Raw genomic sequence first — 23,672 nt, 5'->3', positions numbered from 1 at the left:
TCCTAGGCCTTAACAAGACATTTCGGGTTTTAACAAGTCCTTCCATGGCTTTAACAATGTATACGGGAAGGTAAAAAGGAACGGAGTGCTTGTGGAGTGCTTGTAGTGCCAATGCCCAGAAAATCCAAAATACCAATATAGTAGTAATCTTTTTAAAAAAAGCAATCTTTTATTGCTAAAAACTTACAGATATACACACGATTAAGATTTCCAATATAACGCGTTTCGGGTTCTAGACCCTTTTTCAAATAACGGACCAAGCAGTAATATACAGATACAATGCGGGTGTTATATAAATAGTAAAAACTTACAAGTAGGCAGGTGCGAACTCTCTCAGCTTAACGCGCGCATCTACAGCGTTTCAGAAAAGCCGCAAGTGGCGGAGGGGTCACACGCATGCGCAGTGGCTCCGGTGGTGTCATGCGCATGCGCAGAAGAGGCACTAAAGCCGCCATTGCCGTGCACATGCACTGGAGCCACGAAGGGCCATAGGTAGAGAGTGCTTGCGTGGAGGGCACTTTGGGTGAATATTATACCGGTGTATCCTAGGAGACACAGAGAAATCCAGGCCGGTATTTGTAAAACATCTGGGCCGGAGTATTGCGGGTGCTAGTATAAATATCCATATACAGGACCAATAGGATAAGCTACAAAGTGATGTTAAAAAAATTTGAAACTGTATAAATGTATAAATAAATAAATGAATATGACTATATTGATCTATAAATGTATATATACACATTATATGCATTTATAAGAGGATAAAATGACAACGTATACGTACAAGGAGCACATAAAGGGGAAGAATGATAAAACTGATTAAAACACATTCTCCAAACTCATTTAAACCCAAGGGGGTCAGGCACTGAAGTTTAAAAATCCCAAACATTTCTCTTCTTTTTAGATGGGGGAATGTATTCTATTAGTAAATGTTGAAATCTTTCATATTGGAGCTGTGGTGGGTCGCCGCATGGCAGGAGACACTATGCAAGCCATTTTCTATATTGTGGCTGTGTTTATTTAGTCTCTCACTGAGTGGTAAAATAGTGAGGCCAATATACTGTAATTTGCACTTACATTCAATCAAGTATATAATATACCCAAGTATATTATATACTTGATTGAATGTAAATGCAATCAAGTTTTATGCAATCAAGTCATATGAAGTTTTATGAACTGCAGCTCCAAAGCTGCAGTTCATAAAACTTCTTAACGGAAAGTTTTCTCTAGTTTTGTGGGACATGAATGTATTTTGTCTGTGTCTAATAGAATCACAACATTTACAGCGGTTATGTCCACATCTAAAATTTCCTATAACTTTCGTAAAAAAGGAAGAGAGTTGGTTATTTGTCATTTTCATTGGGCGTTGTTTGAGACCTTCGGAACGTGAGACATGGATTTTTGGGAATAATCTTTCTTAAGTATGGGTCATGGAGCAGGACTTCCCAGTGTTTATTCAGAATGTTTCGTTTTCTTGTTAGGAAAATTTGTCTTGTTAGGAAAAAGAGTTAGGAGGCAAAGTAACGGTGTTTCAACATGAAGTTTGTTGGTCTCTCTTAGATCGGAGTTGCATAGCCTCCTAGCTCATTCAGCAACAGAGATAATCACGATCTTAGCTCCTTTAGCAAGAAATGCATGGAAAACAATGTGCGTCTTATTATTGAGGTTGTCTGGTTAGGAAAATGAGTTAGGAGGCAAAGTAACGGTGTTTCTACATGAAGTCAGTTGGTCTCTTTTAGATTTGAGCAGAATAACCTGCTAGCTCATTCAGCAAAAGAGATAATCACGAACTTAGCTCTTTAAGCAACAAATGCATGGAAAACAATGTGCGTCTTATCATTGAGTTTGTCTTGTTAGGAAAATGAGTTATGAGGCAAAGTAACAGTGTTTCTACATGAAGTTAGTAGGTCTCTTAGATCGGAGCTAAATAGCCTCCTAGCTCATTTAGCAACAGAGATAATCACAATCTTAGCTCTTTTAGCAAGAAATGCATGGAAAACAATGCCTCCTAACTCTTTTTCCTAAGAAGACAACCTCAATGATAAGACGCACAAAGTAACAGTGTTTCTACATGAAGTCAGTTGGTCTCTTTTAGATCTGAGCAGAATAACCTGCTAGCTCATTCAGCAACTGAGATCTTCACGAACTTAGCTCCTTTAGCAAGAAATGTATGGAAAACAATGTGCGTCTTATCATTGAGGTTGTCTGGTTATGAAAGAGAGTTAGGAGACAAAGTAACAGTGTTTCTATATGAAGTCAGTTGGTCTTTTTTAGATCTGAGCAGAATAACCTGCTAGCTCATTCAGCTACTGAGATTTCCACAAACTTAGCGCCTTTAGAAAGAAATGCATGGAAAACAATGTGCGTCTTATCATTGAGGTGGTCTGCTTAGGAAAATGAGTTAGGAGGCAAAGCAAGAGTGTTTCTACATGCAGTCAGTTGGTCTCTTTTAGATCTGAGAAGAATAACTTGCTATCTCATTCAGCAACTGAGATTTTCACGAACTTAGCTCCTTAAGCAAGAAATGCATGGAAAACAATGTGCCTCTTATTACTGAGGTTGTCTTGTTAGGAAAATGAGATAGGAGACAAAGTTACGGAGTTTCTACATGAAGTCAGTTGGTCTCTGCATGGAAAACAACGTGCGTCTTATCATTGAGGTTGTCTGGTTAGGAAAAAGAGTTAGGAGACAAAGTAACAGTGTTTCTACATGAAGTTAGTTGGTCTTATTTAGATCTGAGCAGAAAAACCTGCTAGCTCATTCAGCTACTGAGATTTTCACGAGCTTAGCGCCTTTAGAAAGAAATGCATGGAAAACAATGGGGCAGATTTACTTACCCGGCCCATTCACAATCCAGCGGTGCGTTCTCTGAACAGGATTCGGGTCTGGACGGGATTTATGAAGGTAGGTTCTCCGCCGTCCACCAGGTTGCACTGCTGTGCTGAAAAGCATCGGAACGCGCCGGAATACACCGAGCTGGGCCAGGTTAAGGTAAGCGCGCCATAAGCGACACATTTTCGGTTATTAAATGCGGCGGTTTTTCAGAATGCGTCGGGTTTTCGTTCGGCCACGCCCCACGATTTCCGTCGCGTGCATGCCAGCGCCGATGCGCCACAATCCGATCGCGTGCACCAAAATCCCGGGGCAATTCAGGTACAATCGGCGCAAATCGGAAATATTCAGGTAACACATTGGGAAAACGCGAAACGGGCCCTTAGTAAATGACCCCCAATGTGCGTCTTATCATTGAGGTTGTCTTGTTAGGAAAAAGAGTTAGGAGACAAAGTAACAGTGTTTCTACATGAAGTCAGTTGGTCTCATTTAAATCTGAGCAGAATAACCTGCTAGCTCATTCAGCAACTGAGATAATAACGAACTTAGCTACTTTAGCAAGAAATGCATGGAAAACAATGTGCGTCTTATTATTGAGGTTGTCTGCTTAGGAAAATGAGTTAGGAGGCAAAGCAACAGTGTTTCTTCATGCAGTCAGTTGGTCTCTTTTAGATCGGAGCAGAATAACCTGCTATCTCATTCAGCAACTGAGATTTTCACAATCTTAGCTTCTTAAGCAAGAAATGCATGGAAAACAATGTGCCTCTTATAATTGAGGTTGCCTTGTTAGGAAAATGAGTTAGGAGACAAAGTTACAGAGTTTCTACATGAAGTCAGTTGGTCTCTTTTAGATCTGCACAAAATAGCCAGATATACTCACAATAAATATATAGGAAAATAAGCTCAAAGGGGAAAGTGAGTGCATGAACGTTAAAACGTAACTTTTAATAATAAATGTATAAAAAACGTGCTATTAAGTGTCACATACCAAGTCTTCTGAATGAGACACTATGCGCAGAAGAATATAATACTCCAAGGTATAGTAATGGTGCACCGTCCAGTAAGGCCACTATACAGATTAGCAAGTCGTCTTACCGTGATTCGGACATGAGTTGCATCAGCGGGCTGAAGACAGGGATTCCAGAGTAGGGGGAGGGGGGAAAGCTCTCTCTAGTGGACCCACAAGACTCCCGCCCTAACAAGGGCAGTCCACAGCTGTCCCTGTTGGACTGAGACGTGCCCCCTACAAACGCCAAAATGATCCAAACGTCCCTGACGCGTTTCGTGATGACTCCTCAGAGGGACTTAAAGTGTCTTAGTGCTAGATGCCGGCCCAATAATGTGAACTTCAGGCCTGGTGTCGGTTACCTGCACTAGAGGCATGCAGGAAAGAGTGGACGAAATGCTGTCAGCAGATGTCCCTAAGTGGTGGGTAACCGGTCGCAGTGGTGGACCTGGTGGCCTCCTATGTGCAGGCTGGCATAGTGAGCGTGCCTAACTTCCGCTTATTTAAACCGCAGGCTCCGCCCAGGTGCGACGTGATTGGGCGCATCAGACTTACCAGGAGACTCTGATTGGTCCTTGTGCGGAACGCCACAGTCGAGGGATGAGGTGGACTGCAACGAGAACCGGAGCTATTAGGACCTCGGACCGTGAAGAGGACAGCTCCGAGCTCGGCAAGGATACCATGCGCATGCGCCACGTAACCGGGGCGGGTTATCGTGATGAGCGTTGCCGAGGCGACGCAAGGACGCCCATCCCCTATTGGGCGTAATTACCACTTGTGCTATGGCAGTTGTATCGTAAGGATAACAGCAGACTCAGGTAATAAGGAGAGGGTGCTAGATGTCTATATAGTGATGGTTAGAAATAGTGCTAATGGTCTGAGAGGGTAGGTGATGGTACACATCATATTGCGTTCTTAGGCCAATACCGAGGAGTGTGGGTACTCATCAGAGTAGGTAGGAGTCCGCTGAGCCATGGAGTAGATGTAATATACAGACCTCCATGATAGTAAGTCTACAGTAGTGAGTACCTAATCGGATCCCATACGGTGACTCAAATGCATATGAGTGCATTAATTATGTGTATGTGTGAATTTAGAGAAACGAGGTAAATGACAACTGTTCATTTAGACCTGTGGGATACACGGTATTGAGGGTAAATATCCACCTTGCTTCCTTCTGGAGAATGATCCTGTCCCAGTTCCCCCCTCTTGGTGGGGGAGGAACCAGTTCAATACCCATAATTATCAATGTCCATAAATCCATATTCATCATCGTTAATGAGTTTGTTAGCTCTAGCGTCCTCCAAGATGCCTCAAAGTTCTATTTGGTATCTTTTCACGGTGTTGGAATTAAGGACCTCATATCCCATATGGTCATTGAGGAGATTCTTGCACATCCGTGCAAAATCACTTGTGTCCATTATTACAATGTTGCCCCCTTTATCTGAAGGTTTTATTGTAAGGGTGTTATCCTTTTCTAATGTACAGAGTACGTTGATCTCCTCTTTGGTACAATTGTGTTTGTGGAAGGTGGGCTGGACCCGCCTTAGATCAGAGCATACCAATTCCACAAACACGTCAATACATGAAATATCACCTTGGGGATACATTTTAGTGCTTCTATTTTTTAGTGTGGTAAAGGGACCCTGGCCCTCCATTTTGGGTTCAGAATGTTCTATACTGGCTAGTAGTCTAACATCAGCCACCATGTCGGGAGGGATGCATAGTGGCCTTACTGGACGGTGCACCATTACTATACCTTGGAGTATTATATTCTTCTGCGCATAGTGTCTCATTCAGAAGACTTGGTATGTGACACTTAATAGCATGTTTTTTTATACATTTATTATTAAAAGTTACGTTTTAACGTTCATGCACTCACTTTCCCCTTTGAGCTTATTTTCCTATATATTTATTGTGAGTATATCTGGCTATTTTGTATTGTTGTTTCATATGACCACGTTATGGCAGGTTTTCTATCGGCAGGGATCGACAGACAACAATGGTTATCTGAGGCAAAAGATGTTTTTTCTGAAAAAGATTTAGTCCAAAATAAATATACCCCATCTTTCCAGTCGGCTTTTAAAGACCTCACTCAAGTTTACAAGGATCACTGCACATCGTGGTGGGAGGTCCAGAGTCTTGAAAATTATCATAAAAATAATATTGTCCCCAGGGGTCTACGGATCACCCTGACCCCTGGCAGTCGGTTGAAAAGTACCACTCTCACTAAGAAGTGGGAGAAAGAGGCAACAGCAAGTTCACTCAGGTTTATGAGTATCCTCCTTGAAGAGGAAAAAATAAACTTGGATAAACTTGACAAAACACTCCAGAATCAAATAGACATAGTCAAGAGATTTGAAAACGAGCCCGAGTTCTTAAATAAAGAAACAGTCCTTAAAAATACTTTTGATAAATATCAATACTTCCTGAAGGAGAGAAAACATCGACAATTTGTCAGAGACCTCCAGGACTTTAAAGAAAATAGGGTGTACAGTATATTGAGCCAACGCTCACAGCCACGGGCTACGGATACGGAAGTCTCCTCTATGGAGGCAGAAATCTCTGACAGTGAAGGCTCTCACAAAGACAGAAAGGGATGGAACGCCAAAAGGGGCGGTCCTAGGGGTAACAGAGGTTCAGGCAGAGGAGCTGCGACCCGTTTTTTAGGGAACCCGTATCCCTTCAGAAATCGAAATCTAGTACCCAATCCAACGGTTCCCCCCAAATAATTAACCTTTCTAAGAGAGACCTAAATAGTTGGGAAATGGCAGTGTTATTGAAAGGCCTATCATTTGTCCCCTCATCAGATTTCGATGCATTTACATGGACGAAGGACGTACACCTATTTGCACGCAAATTGCAGTGGCAAAAATTATTTTGGAAAAAAAAAAGAAAAATCTTGTAGAGAACTGGGTATCCCTCCCGACATGGTGGCTGACTAGCCAGTATAGAACATTCTGAACCCAAAATGGAGGGCCAGGGTCCCTTTACCACACTAAAAAATAGAAGCACTAAAATGTATCCCCAAGGTGATATTTCATGTATTGACGTGTTTGTGGAATTGGTATGCTCTGATCTAAGGCGGGTCCAGCCCACCTTCCACAAACACAATTGTACCAAAGAGGAGATCAACGCACTCTGTACATTAGAAAAGGATAACACCCTTACAATAAAACCTTCAGATAAACATTGTAATAATGGACACGAGTGATTTTGCACGGATGTGCAAGAATCTCCTCAATGACCATATGGGATATGAGGTCGTTAATTCAAACCCCGTGAAAAGATACCAAATAGAACTTCGAGGCATCTTGGAGGACGCTAGAGCTAACAAACTCATTAGCGATGATGAATATAGATTTATGTACATTGATAAACCGGTCATGCTGACCTTTTATTGTCTCCCAAAAGTCCATAAAGGGGTAACACCCCTAAAGGGTAGGCCTATCGTATCGGGGGGTCAACTCGATTTGCCAAAATGTGGGCGTTTACATTGATACTGTCCTTCATCCATTTGTTTATTCCCTGCCCTCCTATCTCAGGGATACAGCAGATCTCCTACGACACATTGAGGGTTTAATTACTGAGCCCAACACTCTCCTCTGTAGCATCGACGTTGAGGCCCTATATTCCTCCATCCCCCACACGAAGGGGCTGGAGGCGGTGGGATTCTTTTTATCCACTGGGGGCACTCAATATCGGGCACATAATATACTGACTCAGGACCTGTTGTTGTTTACCCTCACCAGTAATGCATTTCTCTTTGACGGCCAAATCTACCACCAGCTCAGGGGTACTGCTATGGGGAGCCCCTGTGCTCCCTCATACGTGAATTTACTCCTGGGCTGGTGGGAGGCCACAGTGGTATTTGGGGACACTCCACCGATAGGGATCGAACATGTCGATTTATTTTTACAATATATCGGCGATATATTCGTCTTATGGAAAGGTGAGGTATCTGAGTTTGAAAGTTTTGTAGAGTCCCTTAACCACAACCATATAGGGCTCCGCTTCACCTCAGAAAGCCACACCACTACCCTCCCCTTTCTAAATGTACTCATTACGCGTTCACAGGATGGAATGCTACATTCTTCCATATATCGCAAACCTACCTCTACCAACTCGTTACTGAGATGTGAGAGCCACCATCCATACCCACTTCGGAGAGGTATCCCCAAGGGTCAATGCCTGCGAGTCCGCAGGAACTGTAGCTTTTTGAATGATTTCCAGACACAAGCACAGGACCTCAGGGCCCGGTTTCACGAAAGGGGCTATCCGGATGAGGTCCTTAGAGAGGCATATCAAAATAGCCTGAAGGCCAACCGTACTGACCTCCTACAAGGCCCTTCCAAAACACAAACCAACAGAGAAGTAGACACCAAACTACGCATGATAGCCACCTTCGACAATGGCTCAAGGGAAGCCCGAGCCATTATAGAAAAGCACTGGCCCATCTTGATGATGGACCAAGACTTGAGGGACCTTGTGGGACCCATACCCTCCATCACATTTCGCAAAACGCGCTCCATTAAGGACAGGGTGGTGAAGAGCCACATTGTCCCTCCAAAACCCCAAGGGACTTGGCTGGACATACGTCCCCTTGGCAGTTTCAAGTGTGGAGGTTGTGTTGCTTGCCCACACATACAAACCGGTAAAACATTTACAAGCAATGTCACAGGCAAAACCTATAAGATCAGGGACTACATTAATTGTAAAAGTTCCGGGGTCATCTATAAGGCCACCTGTGACTGCGGATTAGAATATGTGGGAAAAACATTTAGGGAGTTCAGACGGGGGCTTGCAGTTTAAATAAGCCGAAGTTAACTCGGTCTGGCGCGCTCACTATGCCAGCCTGCACATAGGAGGCCACCAGGTCCACCACTGCGACCGGTGACCCGCAGTGGGTCATCTGCTGACAGCATTTCATCCACTCTTTCCTGCATGCCTGTAGTGCAAGTAACCGATATCAGGCCTGAAGTTCACATTATTGGGCCGGCATCTAGCACTAAGACACTTTAAGTCCCTCTGAGGAGTCATCACGAAACGCGCCAGGGACGTTTGGATCATTTTGGCGTTTGTAGGGGACACGTCTCAGTCCAACAGGGACAGCTGTGGACTGCCCTTGTTAGGGCGGGAGTCTTGTGGGTCCACTAGGGAGAGCTTTCCCCCCTCCCCCTACTCTGTAATCCCTGTCTTCAGCCCGCTGATGCAACTCACGTCCGAATCACGGTAAGACGACTTGTTAACCTGTATAGTGGCCTTACTGGACGGTGCACCATTACTATACCTTGAAGTATTATATTCTTCTGCGCATAGTGTCTCATTCAGAAGACTTGGTATGTGACACTTAATAGCACGTTTTTTATACATTTATTATTAAAAGTTACGTTTTAACATTCATGCACTCACTTTCCTCTTTGAGCTTATTCTCTTTTAGATCTGAGCACATTAACCTGCTAGCTCATTCAGCAACTGAGATTTTTACTTAGCTCCTTAAGCAAGAAATGCATGGAAAACAATGTGCATCTTATCATTGAGGTTATTTTGTTAGGAAAATGAGTTAGGAGGCAAAATAACATTGTTTCTACATGGAGTCAGTTGGTCTCTTTTAGGTCGCAGTTGAATAGCCTCCTAGCTCATTTAGCAATAGAGATAATCATGATCTTAGCTCTTTTAGCAAGAAATGCATGGGAAACAGCGTGCGTCTTATCATTGAGGTTGTCTTGTTAGGAAAATGAGTTAGGTGGCAAAGTAACAGTGTTTCTACATGAAGTCAAGTGGTCTCTTTTAGATCTGAGCAGAATAACCTGCTAGCTCATTCAGCAACTGAGATTTCACGAACTTAGCTCCTTTAGCAAGAAATGCATGGAAAACAATGTGCGTCTTATCATTGAGGTTGTCTTGTTAGGAAAATGAGTTAGGAGACAAAGTTACAGTGTTTCTACATGAAGTCAGTTGGTCTCTTTTAGATCGGAGCAGAATAACCTGCTAGCTCATTTAGAAACAGAGATAATCGCGAACTTAGCTCTTTTAGCAAGAAATGCATGGAAAACAAAGTGCGTCTATCATTGCCAATCATTGAGATTGTCTTGTTAGGAAAATGATCTGGGAAGGACTTGTTATGGCCCAGGAAGAACTTGTTAAGGCCCGAGAAGGACTTGTTAAGGTCCGTGAAGGACTTGCTACGGCCCTCGCAAGACTTGTTAAGGCCCGGGCGGGATTTGCTAAGGCCCGGGCAGGACTTGAAAAGGCCAGGGAAGTACTTACTAAGGCCCGGGAAGGACCTCTTAAAGCCCGGGAAGGACGTGTTTTGGCGCGCGAATGACTTGTTAAGGCCGGGGCAGGACATTTAAATATTTGTTAAAGCCTGTCAGGCTGGAGCAGGACGTGTTAAGGCTCGGTAAGGACTTGTTAGGGCTTGTGCAAGAATTATTGAGGCCCGGGAATGACTTGTTATAAGGCCCGGGAAGAACTTGTTAAGGCTGGTGAAGGACATGCTAAGCCCCATGCAAGAATTTTTAGGCCTGGGTAGTACTTGCTAAGGCGCGGGCAGGACTTGGTAAGGCTGAGCAGGACTTGTTAAGGCACTGGCAGGATTGGAAAAGGCCTTGCCAGGACTTGCTAAGACAGGGGCAGGACTTTTTTAGGCCCGAGCAGGACTTTTTAAAGTTAAGGCAGAATTTGTCAAGGCCCGGGAAGGACTTTTGAAAAGCCCAGCAGGAGTTGTTAAGGCCAGGGCAGGACATGTTAAGGCCCTGGAAGGACTTAATAAGGCCGGGGCAGGATTTGACTTGATAAGGCCCAGGCAGAACTTGTTAAGGCCCGGGAAGGACTTACTAGGGCCCGGGAAGGAATTACAAAGGACCTGTTAAGGCACGGGAAGGACTTGATAAGGCCCAGTGAGCACTTGTTAAGGCCCGGGAAGGACTTGTTACAGCCTAGGAAAGACTTGTTACAGCCCGAGCATGACTTGTTAAGGCCTGGGAAGGACATGTTACGGCCCTCTAAGAACTTGTTAAGGCCATGGAAGGACTTGTTAATGCCCGCGAAGGACTTGATAAAGCTTGGGTAGGACTTGTTAAGACCTGTGCTAGACTTGTTAAGTTCGGGCAGGACTTGTTAAGTCCAGTGAAGGACATGTTAAGGCTCGTGCAAGACATGTTAAGGCCCGGGAAGGACCTGTTAAGGATCTGGAAGGTCTTGTTGAGGCTCGTGAAGGACTTGTTAAGGTACTGGCAGGATTTTATGAGGCCTTGGCAGGACTTGTTTCGGCCCGGGCAGGACTTGTTAAAGCCTGGGAAAGACTTGTTAAGGCTCGGGCAGGACTTTCTAGGGCCATTTAAAGCCCGTAAATGTCTTGTAAAGGCCTAGGAAACACTTGTTAAGGCCTGGGCAGGACTTGTTAAGGCCTGTGCAATACTTGATAAGGCCCAGGAAGGAAGTGTTAATGCCCAGGCAGGACTTGTTAAGGACCGGGTAGGAGTTGTTAAGGCCTAGGAAAGACTTGTTAAGGTCCGAGCAGGACGTGTTAAGACCCGAGCAGGACTTTTTAAGGTTAAGGCAGGACTTGTTAAGGCCCGTTAAGGACATGAAAAGGCTCGTACAGGACTTGTTAAGGCCCGGGAAGGAATTGTGAGTAGCCTAGCATTAGTTGTTAAGGCCAGGGCAGGACATGTTAAGGCCTTGGAAGGACTTGACAAGGCCAGGGTAGGATTTGACTTAATAAGGCTCGGGCAGAACTTGTTAAGGCCCGGGAAGAACTTACTAAGGCCCGTGAAGGACCTGTTAAGGCATGGGAAAGACTTGATAAGGCCCAGGCAGCACTTGTTTAGGCCCGGGCAGGACTTGATAAGGCCCAGGAAGGACGTGTTAATGCCCGGGCAAGACTTGTTATGGACCGGGAAGAACTTGTTAAGGCCATGGAAGGACTTGTTAAGGCCAGCGAAGGACTTGACAAAGCTCAGGTAGGACTTGTTAAGGCCCGTGCAAAACTTGTTAAGGCAGGACTTGTTAAGTAAAGTGAAGAACATGTTAAGGACCGTGCAAAACATGTTAAAGCCCGGGAAGGACTTGATAATGCCCGGGCAGGACCTGTTAAGGATCTGGAAGGTCTTTTTAAGGCGAGTGAAGGAATTGGTACTGGCAGGATTCGATGAGGCCTTGGCAGGAATTGTTTCGGCCCGGGCAGGACATGTTAAAGCTCGAGCAGGACTTGTTAAGGCCAAGGCAGGACTTGATAGGGCCCTGGAAGGACTTACTAAGACCCAGGAAGGAGTTGTTAAGGCCCGGGAAGGACTAACTAAGACCCAGGAAGGACTTATTAAGGCCCGAGCAGTACACGTTACGGCCCTGGAAGGACTTGTTAAGCCCCTGGCAAGACTTGTTAAGGCCCGGGCAGGACTTGTTAAGGCCCGGCAGGACATGTTAAGGCCCGGACAGTGCTTGATAAGGCCCGGGAAGGACATGTTAAGGCCAGAGAAGGACTTCTTAAGGCTCGGGAAGGACATGTTACAGCCCTGAAAGAACTTGTTAAGGCCATGGAAGGACTTGTTAAGGCCAGCAAAGGACTTGATAAAGCTCGGGTAGGACTTGTTAAGCCCCTGGAAGGACTTGTTAAGCCCCTGGCAAGACCTGTTAAGGCCCGGGCAGGACTTGTTAAGCCCCTGGAAGGACTTGTTAAGCCCCTGGCAAGACCTGTTAAGGCCCGGGCAGGACTTGTTAAGGCCCGGCAGGACATGTTAAGGCCCGGACAATGCTTGATAAGGCCCGGGAAGGACATGTTAAGGCCAGAGAAGGACTTCTTAAGGCCCGAGCAGTACACGTTACGGCCCGGGCAAGACTTGTTAAAGCCCTGGAAGGACTTGTTAAGCCCCTGGCAAGACTTGTTAAGGCCTAGGAAGCACTTGATAAGGCCCGGCAGGACATGTTAAGGCCTTGGCAGAATTTGTTAAGGCCCTGGAAGGACTTGTTAAACCCCTGACAGGACTTGTTAAGGCCAGCGAAGGACATGTTAAGGCCCATGCAAGACTTGATAAGGCCCAGGAAGGACTTGTTAATGCCCAGGCAGGACTTGTTAAAGCCCGGCAGGACATATTAAGGCCCCTGCAGGACTTGTTAAGGCCTGGAGAGTGCTTGATAATGCCCGGGAAGGACTTGTTTAGGCTTGGGCAGGACTTTTTAAGGCCATGGAAGAACTAGTTAAAGCCCGAAAATGTCTTGTTAAGGCCTAGGAAGCACTTGTTAAGGCCCGTGCAGGACTGGTTAAGGACTGGGCAGGACTTGTTAAGGCCCTGGAACGACTTTTTAAAGCCCGGACAAGACTTGTTAAGGCCAGTGAAGGACAGGTTAAGGCCCGTGCCAGACTTGTTAAGGCCCTGGAAGGACTTGTTAATGCCCGGGCAGGACTTGTTAAGCATCTGGAAGGTCTTGTTAAGGCCCTCAAAGGACTAGTTAAGGCCCGGGCAAGAATTGTTAAGGCCTTGGAAAAATTTGATATGGCCCGGCAGTACTAGTTAAGGCCAGCGCAGGACTTGTTAAGGTCCGTGAAGGACTTGCAATGTCCCGCGCAAGACTTGTTAAGGCCCGGGCAGGATGTTTTTAGGCCCGGGAAGAACTTGCTAAGGCTCTGGAAGGTCTTGTTAAGGTCCGGGAAGGACTTGTTAAGCCACTTGCAGGACATGTTTTAAGGCCCGGCAGGACTTGTTTAGGCCCGAGATGGACTTGTTAAGGTCTATGAAGGACTTGCTTTGTCCCGAGCAAGACTTGTTAAGGCCCGGGCGGGATTTGCTAAGGCCCAGGCAGGACTTTTTAAGACCCAGGAAGGACTTGTTAAGGCCCGGGAAGGACTTACTAAGGCCCGGGAAGAAAGTGTTTTGGCCCGGGAATTAAGGCCCGGGTAGGATTTGTTAGGGCCCGGGCAAGACTTGTTAAGGCCCGGGCAGGACTTGTTAAGGCCCGGGCAGGACTTGTTAAGGCCCGGCAGGACATGTTAAGGCCCGGACAGTGCTTGATAAGGCCCGGGAAGGACATGTTAAGGCCAGAGAAGGACTTCTTAAGGCTCGGGAAGGACATGTTACGGCCCTGGAAGAACTTGTTAAGGCCATGGAAGGACTTGTTAGGGCCAGCGAAGGACTTGATAAAGCTCGGGTAGGACTTGTTAAGGCCCTGGAAGGACTTGTTAAGCCCCTGGCAAGACCTGTTAAGGCCCGGGCAGGACTTGTTAAGCCCCTGGAAGGACTTGTTAAGCCCCTGGCAAGACCTGTTAAGGCCCGGGCAGGACTTGTTAAGGCCCGGCAGGACATGTTAAGGCCCGGACAATGCTTGATAAGGCCCGGGAAGGACATGTTAAGGCCAGAGAAGGACTTCTTAAGGCCCGAGCAGTACACGTTACGGCCCGGGCAAGACTTGTTAAAGCCCTGGAAGGACTTGTTAAGCCCCTGGCAAGACTTGTTAAGGCCTAGGAAGCACTTGATAAGGCCCGGCAGGACATGTTAAGGCCTAGGCAGAATTTGTTAAGGCCCTGGAAGGACTTGTTAAACCCCTGACAGGACTTGTTAAGGCCAGTGAAGGACATGTTAAGGCCCATGCAAGACTTGTTAAGGCCCATGCAAGACTTGTTAAGGCCCAGGAAGGACTTGTTAATGCCCAGGCAGGACTTGTTAAGGCCCGGCAGGACATATTAAGGCCCCTGCAGGACTTGTTAAGGCCTGGAGAGTGCTTGATAATGCCCGGGAAGGACTTGTTTAGGCTTGGGCAGGACTTTTTAACCCCTTCACGCTCCGTGACGGATATATCCGCCACGGAGCTGTGAAGGTTGTATGAAGAAGGCTCACGGGCTGAGCCTTCTTCATACAGAGATGGGCTTTGCTGCATATCGCAGCAAAGACCCATCGCTATCACCCGCGGTCGGTGCTTGCACCGATTGCGGGTGTTAACCTTTTCTTTGCCGCCGGCAAAGTCGCCGGCGGCACTTTAAATTTGGCGGCGCGTGGGCGCTGCCATCTTACCTCCGATCGCCGCTTCCCCGAACGTCATCGGGGGGCGGCGATCGGTTGCCATGGTAGCCTCGGGTCTTCGTTTGACCAGAGGATACATGGCTTCTGCATATGCATTACAATGAGCCTGTGGCTCATTGTAATGTATAGTGAGCAGAAATGCCATATACTGCGATACAGCAGTATTGCAGTATATGGCAGGAGCGATCAGACCATCTAGGGTTAATGTACCCTAGATGGTCTAAGAATTAGTGGGAAAAAAAGTTTAAAAAATGTAAAAAAATAATAAAATATTAAAAGTTCAATCACCCCCCTTTCCCTAGAACTGATATAAAATATAAGAAATAGTAAAAATCACAGACACATTAGGTATCGCCACGTCCCAAAATGCCCGATCTATCAAAATATAAAAACGGTTATTGATGGCGGTGACCTCCGGAACGGCAAATGGCGCCCAAATGTCCAAAACGCGACTTTTACACCTTTTTAGATGACATAAAAAATGTAATTAAAAATGATCAAAATGTTGCACAGTCCTCAAAATGGTAGCAATGAGAACGTTGGCTCATTTCGCAAAAAATGACACCTCACACAGCTCCATGCGCCAAAGTATGAAAAAGTTATTCGCGTCAGAAGATGGCAAAATTTTTTATTTCTTTTTTGTACACATTCGTTTAATTTTTGAAAATGTATTAAAACACAATAAAACCTGTATAAATTTGGTATCACCGCGATCACACCGAACCAAAGAATAAAGTAGAGGTGTTATTTGGAGCGCAGAGTGAAAGTCGTAAAAACTGAGCCCACAAGAACATGACGCACATGCAGTTTTTTTCAATTTTTCCACATTTAGAATTTTTTTGCGGCTTCCCACTACATGGCATGGAACAATAAATAACATCATGGGAAAGTAAAATTTGTTACGCACAAAATAAGCCCTCAGACAGCTCTGTACACGGAAAAATAAAAAAGTTATGGATTTTTGAAGATGGAAAGCGAGAAATTAGCGAAAATACCCTGCGTCCTTAAGGGGTTAAGGCCATGGAAGAACTAGTTAAAGCACGAAAATGTCTTGTTAAGGCCTAGGAAGCACTTGTTAAGGCCCGTGCAGGACTGGTTAAGGACTGGGCAGGACTTGTTAAGGCCCTGGAACGACTTTTTAAAGCCCGGACAAGACTTGTTAAGGCCAGTGAAGGACAGGTTAAGGCCCGTGCCAGACTTGTTAAGGCCCTGGAAGGACTTGTTAATGCCCGGGCAGGACTTGTTAAGCATCTGGAAGGTCTTGTTAAGGCCCTCAAAGGACTAGTTAAGGCCCGGGCAAGAATTGTTAAGGCCTTGGAAAAATTTGATATGGCCCGGCAGTACTAGTTAAGGCCCGTGCAGGACTTGTTAAGGTCCGTGAAGGACTTGCAATGTCCCGCGCAAGACTTGTTAAGGCCCGGGCAGGATGTTTTTAGGCCCGGGAAAAACTTGCTAAGGCTCTGGAAGGTCTTGTTAAGGTCCGGGAAGGACTTGTTAAGCCACTTGCAGGACATGTTTTAAGGCCCGGCAGGACATGTTAAGGCCCGGACAGTGCTTGATAAGGCCCGGGAAGGACATGTTAAGGCCTGAGAAGGACTTCTTAAGGCTCGGGAAAGACATGTTACGGCCCTGGAAGAACTTGTTAAGGCCATGGAAGGACTTGTTAGGGCCAGCGAAGGACTTGATAAAGCTCGGGTAGGACTTGTTAAGGCCCGTGCAAGACTTGTTAAGGCCCGTGCAGGACTTGTTAAGTCCAGTGAAGAACATGTTAAGGACCGTGCAAAACATGTTAAGGCCCGGGAAGGACTTGATAATGCCCGGGCAGGACCTGTTAAGGATCTGGAAGGTCTTTTTAAGACGCGTGAAAGACTTGTTAAGGTGTTGGCAGGATTCGATGAGGCATTGGCAGGACTTGTTTCGGCCTGGGCAGGACATGTTAAAGCCCGAGCAGGACTTGTTAAGGCCAAGGCAGTACTTGTTAGAGCCCTGGAAGGACTTACTAAGACCCAGGAAGGACTTGTTAAGGCCTGGGAAGGACTTTCTAAGACCCAGGAAGGACTTGTTAAGGCCCGGGCAGAACACGTTACGGCCCGGGCAGGACTTGTTAAGGCCCTGGAAGGACTTGTCAAGCCCCTGGCAAGACCTGTTAAGGCACGGGCAGGACTTGTTAAGGCCCAGGCAGGACTTGTTAAGGCCCGGACAGTGCTTTATAAGGCCCGGGAAGGACATGTTAAGGCCAGAGAAGGACTTCTTAAGGCCCTGGAAGGACTTGTTCAGCCCCTGGAAAGACTTGTTAAGGCCTAGGAAGCACTTGATAAGGCTCGGAAGGACATATTAAGGCCCGGGCAGGATGGTTCAAGGCCCGGGAAGGACTTGCTAAGGCTCTGGAAGGTCTTGTTAAGGTCCGGGAAGGACTTGTTAAGCCACTTGCAGGACATGTTTTAAGGCCCGGCAGGACATGTTTAGGCCCGAGATGGACTTGTTAAGGTCTATGAAGGACTTGCTTTGTCCCGAGCAAGACTTGTTAAGGCCCGGGCAGGATTTGCTAAGGCCCGAGAAGAAAGTGTTTTGGCCTGGGAATTGAGACCCGGGTAGGATTTGTTATGGCCCGGGAAGGACTTGTTAAGGCCAGGGCAGGAATTATTAAGGCCTAGGAAGGACTTGTTAAGGCCCGGGAAAGACTTGTTAAGGCCCGAAATGGACTTGTTAAGGTCACAAGTCCTTCTCGGGCCTTAGCAAGTCCTGCCTTAACCTTAAAAAGTTCTGCTTGGGCCTTAACCAGTTTTGCACAGGCCTTAACAAGTCCTTCCCGGAACTTATAAAGTGCTTCCCGGGCCTTCAAAAGTCCTTCCATGTCCTTAACAAGTTCTTCCAGGGCGTTACAAGTCCGTCCCGAGCCTTAACACATCCTGCTCCAGCCTTAACAAGTCCTTCCTGTGCTTTAACAAATATTTAAATGGACTTAACAAGTCCTACTCGGGACTTGTTAATGGGTTAGTAGACAAAGTAACGGTGTTCCTACATGAAGTTAGTGAGTCTCTCTTAGATTAGAGTTGAATAGCGTCCTAGCTCATTCAGCAAGAGAGACAATCACGATCTTAGCTCTTTTAGCAAGAAATGCATGGAAAACAGTGTGCGTCTTATCATTGAGGTTGTCTTGTTAGGAAAATGAGTTAGGAAACAAAATTGCGGTGTTTCTACATTAAGTTAGTGTGTCTCTTTTAGATAAGAGTTGAATAGCCTCCTAGCTCATTCAGCAACAGAGATAATCACGATCTTAGCTCTTTTAGCAAGATATGCTTGGAAAACAGTGTGCGTCTTATCATTGAGGTTGTCTTGTTAGGAAAATGAGTTAGGAGACAAAGTAACGGTGTTCCTACATGAAGTTAGTGAGTCTCTCTTAGATTAGAGTTGAATAGCGTCCTAGCTCATTCAGCAACAGAGACAATTACGATCTTAGCTCTTTTAGCTAGAAATGCATGGAAAACAGTGCGTGTCTTATCATTGAGGTTGTCTTGTTAGGAAAATGAGTTAGGAGACAAAGTAACGGTCTTTCTACATTAAGTTAGTGTGTCTCTTTCAGATCGGAGTTGAATAGCCCCCTAGCTCATTCAGAACAGAGACAGTTTCGATCTTAGCTCTTTTAGCAAGAAATGCATTGAAAACAGTGTGCTTCTTATCATTGAGGTTGTCTTGTTAGGAAAATGAGTTAGTAGACAAAGTAACGGTGTTCCTACATGAAGTTAGTGAGTCTCTCTTAGATTAGAGTTGAATAGCGTCCTAGCTCATTCAGCAACAGAGACAATGACGATCTTAGCTCTTTTAGCAAGAAATGAATTGAAAACAGTGTGCGTCTTATCATTGAGGTTGTCTTGTTAGGAAAATGAGTTAGGAGACAAAATAACGGTGTTCCTTCATGAAGTTAGTGAGTCTCTCTTAGATTAGAGTTGAATAGCGTCCTAGCTCATTCAGCAACAGAGATAATCACGATCTTAGCTCTTTTAGCTAGAAATACATGGAATCAGTGTGTGTCTTATCATTGAGGTTGTCTTGTTAGGAAAATGAGTTAGGAGACAAAGTAACGGTTTTCCTACATGAAGTTAGTGAGTCTCTCTTAGATTAGAGTTGAATAGCGCCTAGCTCATTCAGCAACAGAGACAATCACGATCTTAGCTCTTTTGCAAGAAATGCATTGAAAACAGTGTGCGTCTTATCATTGAGGTTGTCTTGTTAGGAAAATGAGTTAGGAGACAAAATAACGGTGTTTCTACATGAAGTTAGTGTGTCTCTCTTAGATTAGAGTTGAATAGCGTCCTAGCTCATTCAGAACAGAGACAGTTTCGATCTTAGCTCTTTTAGCAAGAAATGCATTGAAAACAGTGTGCGTCTTATCATTGAGGTTGTCTTGTTAGGAAAATGAGTTAGGAGACAAAGTAACGGTGTTTCTACATGAAGTTAGTGAGTCTCTCTTAGATTAGAGTTGAATAGCGTCCTAGCTCATTGAGCAACAGAGACAATGACGATCTTAGCTCTTTTAGCAAGAAATGCATTGAAAACAGTGTGCGTTTTATAATTAAGGTTGTCTTGTTAGGAAAATGAGTTAGGAGACAAAGTAATGGTGTTCCTAAATGAAGTTAGTGAGTCTCTCTTAGATTAGAGTTGAATAGCCTCCTAGCTCATTCAGCAACAGAGATAATCACGATCTTAGCTCTTTTAGCTAGAAATGCATGGAAAACAGTGTGCTTCTAATCATTGAGGTTGTCTTGTTAGGAAAATGAGTTAGGAGACAAAGTAACGGTGTTCCTACATGAAGTTAGTGAGTCTCTCTTAGATAAGCGTTGAATAGCGTCCTAGCTCATTCAGCAACAGAGACAATTACGATCTTAGCTCTTTTAGCTAGAAATGCATGGAAAACAGTGCGTGTCTTATCATTGAGGTTGTCTTGTTAGGAAAATGAGTTAGGAGACAAAATAACGGTGTTCCTACATGAAGTTAGTGAGTCTCTCTTAGATTAGAGTTGAATAGCGCCTAGCTCATTCAGCAACAGAGACAATCACGATCTTAGCTCTTTTAGCAAGAAATGCATGGAAAACAGTGTGCGTCTTATCATTGAGGTTGTCTTGTTAGGAAAATGAGTTAGGAGACAAAATAACGGTGTTCCTTCATGAAGTTAGTGAGTCTCTCTTAGATTAGAGTTGAATAGCCCCCTAGCTCATTCAGCAACAGAGATAATCACGATCTTAGCTCTTCTAGCAAGATATGCTTGGAAAACAGTGTGCGTCTTATCATTGAGGTTGTCTTGTTAGGAAAATGAGTTAGGAGAAAAAATAACGGTGTTCCTACATGAAGTTAGTGAGTCTCTCTTAGATTAGAGTTGAATAGCCTCCTAGCTCATTCAGCAACAGAGACAGTTACGATCTTAGCTCTTGCAGCAAGAAATGCATGGAAAACAGTGTGCTTCTTATCATTGAGGTTGTCTTGTTAGGAAAATGGGTTAGGAGACAAAGTAACGGTGTTCCTACATGAAGTTAGTGAGTCTCTCTTAGATTAGAGTTGAATAGCGTCCTAGCTCATTCAGCAACAGAGACAATGACGATCTTAGCTCTTTTAGCAAGATATGCTTGGAAAACAGTGTGCGTCTTATCATTGAGGTTGTCTTGTTAGGAAAATGAGTTAGGAGACAAAATAATGGTGTTCCTACATGAAGTTAGTGAGTCTCTCTTAGATTAGAGTAGAATAGTGTCCTAGCTCATTCAGAACAGAGACAGTTACGATCTTAGCTCTTTAAGCAAGAAATGAATTGAAAACAGTGTGCGTCTTATCATTGAGGTTGTCTTGTTAGGAAAATGAGTTAGGAGACAAAGTAATGGTGTTCCTACATGAAGTTAGTGAGTCTCTCTTCGATTAGGGTTGAATAGCGTCCTAGCTCAATTAGCAACAGAGACAATTACGATCTTAGCTCTTTTAGCAAGAAATGCATTGAAAACAGTGTGTGTCTTATCATTGAGGTTGTCTTGTTAGGAAAATGAGTTAAGAGACAAAATAACGGTGTTTCTACATTAAGTTAGTGTGTCTCTTTTAGATCGGAGTTAAATAGCCTCCTAGCTCATTCAGCAACAGAGATAATCACGATCTTAGCTCTTGTAGCAAGAAATGCATGGAAAACAGTGTGCTTCTTATCATTGAGGTTGTCTTGTTAGGAAAATGAGTTAGGAGACAAAGTAATGGTGTTCCTACATGAAGTTAGTGAGTCTCTCTTAGATTAGAGTTGAATAGCCTCCTAGCTCATTCAGCAACAGAGACAATGACGATCTTAGCTCTTTTAGCAAGAAATGCATTGAAAACAGTGTGCGTCTTATCATTGAGGTTGTCTTGTTAGGAAAATGAGTTAGGAGACAAAATAACGGTGTTTCTACATTAAGTTAGTGTGTCTCTTTTAGATAAGAGATGAATAGCCTCCTAGCTCATTCAGCAACAGAGATAATCACGATCTTAGCTCTTTTAGCTAGAAATACATGGAAAACAGTGTGCGTCTTATCATTGAGGTTGTCTTGTTAGGAAAATGAGTTAGGAGACAAAGTAACGGTGTTCCTGCATGAAGTTAGTGAGTCTCTCTTAGATTAGAGTTGAATAGCGCCTAGCTCATTCAGCAACAGAGACAATCACGATCTTAGCTCTTTTGCAAGAAATGCATTGAAAACAGTGTGCGTCTTATCATTGAGGTTGTCTTGTTAGGAAATTGAGTTAGGAGACAAAATAACGGTGTTCCTACATGAAGTTAGTGAGTCTCTCTTAGATTAGAGTTGAATAGCGTCCTAGCTCATTCAGAACAGAGACAGTTACGATCTTAGCTCTTTTAGCAAGAAATGCATTGAAAACAGTGTGCGTCTTATCATTGAGGTTGTCTTGTTAGGAAAATGAGTTAGGAGACAAAGTAACGGTGTTCCTACATGAAGTTAGTGAGTCTCTCTTAGATTAGAGTTGAATAGCCTCCTAGCTCATTCAGCAACAGAGATAATCACGATCTTAGCTCTTTTAGCTAGAAATACATGGAAAACAGTGTGCGTCTTATCATTGAGGTTGTCTTGTTAGGAAAATAAGTTAGGAGACAAAGTAACGGTGTTTCTACATGAAGTTAGTGAGTCTCTCTTATATTTGAGTTGAATAGCGCCTAGCTCATTCAGCAACAGAAACAATCACGATCTTAGCTCTTTTGCAAGAAATGCATTGAAAACAGTGTGCGTCTTATCATTGAGGTTGTCTTGTTAGGAAAATGAGTTAGGAGACAAAATAACGGTGTTTCTACATTAAGGTAGTGTGTCTCTTTTAGATCGGAGTTGAATAGCCCCCTAGCTCATTCAGCAACAGAGATAATCACGATCTTAGCTCTTGTAGCAAGAAATGCATGGAAAACAGTGTGCTTCTTATCATTGAGGTTCTCTTGTTAGAAAAATGAGTTAGGAGACAAAGTAACGGAGTTCCTACATGAAGTTAGTGAGTCTCTCTTAGATTAGAGTTGAATAGTGTCCTAGCTCATTCAGCAACAGAGACAATGACGATCTTAGCTCTGTTAGCAAGAAATGCATTGAAAACAGTGTGCGTCTTATCATTGAGGTTGTCTTGTTAGAAAAATGAGTTAGGAGAGAAAGTAACGGTGTTCCTACATGAAGTTAGTGAGTCTCTCTTAGATTAGGGTTGAATAGCGTCCTAGCTCATTCAGCAACAGAGACAATTACGATCTTAGCTCTTTTAGCAAGAAATGCATTGAAAACAGTGTGCGTCTTATCATTGAGGTTGTCTTGTTAGGAAAATGAGTTAGGAGACAAAATTACGGTGTTTCTACATTAAGTTAGTGTGTCTCTTTTAGATCGGAGTTGCATATCCCCCTAGCTCATTCAGCAACAGAGATAATCACGATCTTAGCTCTTTTAGCAAGAATTGCATGGAAAACAGTGTGCGTCTTATCATTGAGGTTGTCTTGTTAGGAAAATGAGTTAGGAGACAAAATAACGGTGTTCCTACATGAAGTTAGTGAGTCTCTCTTAGATTAGAGTTGAATAGCCCCCTAGCTCATTCAGCAACAGAGATAATCACGATCTTAGCTCTTTTAGCTAGAAATGCATGGAAAACAGTGTGCGTCTTATCATTGAGGTTGTCTTGTTAGAAAAATGAGTTAGGAGACAAAGTAACGGTGTTCCTACATGAAGTTAGTGAGTCTGTCTTAGATTAGGGTTGAATAGCGTCCTAGCTCATTCAGCAACAGAGACAATGACGATCTTAGCTCTTTTAGCTAGAAATGCATGGAAAACAGTGCGTGTCTTATCATTGAGGTTGTCTTGTTAGGAAAATGAGTTAGGAGACAAAATAACGGTGTTTCTACATTAAGTTAGTGTGTCTCTTTCAGATCGGAGTTGAATAGCCCCCTAGCTCATTCAGCAACAGAGATAATCACAATCTTAGCTCTTGTAGCAAGAAATGCATGGAAAACAGTGTGCTTCTTATCATTGAGGTTGTCTTGTTAGGAAAATGAGTTAGTAGACAAAGTCACGGTGTTCCTACATGAAGTTAGTGAGTCTCTCTTAGATTAGAGTTGAATAGCGTCCTAGCTCATTCAGCAACAGAGACAATGACGATCTTAGCTCTTTTAGCAAGAAATCAATTGAAAACAGTGTGCGTCTTATCATTGAGATTGTCTTGTTAGGAAAATGAGTTAGGAGACAAAATAACGGTGTTTCTACATTAAGTTCGTGTGCCTCTTTTAGATCGAAGTTGCATGTCCTCCTAGCTCATTCAGCAACAGAGACAATGACGATCTT

The sequence above is a fragment of the Engystomops pustulosus genome, chromosome 8 (genome assembly GCF_040894005.1).
Source record: "Engystomops pustulosus chromosome 8, aEngPut4.maternal, whole genome shotgun sequence".
Taxonomy (NCBI): domain Eukaryota; kingdom Metazoa; phylum Chordata; class Amphibia; order Anura; family Leptodactylidae; genus Engystomops; species Engystomops pustulosus.
This window is presented reverse-complemented; position numbering follows the sequence as displayed.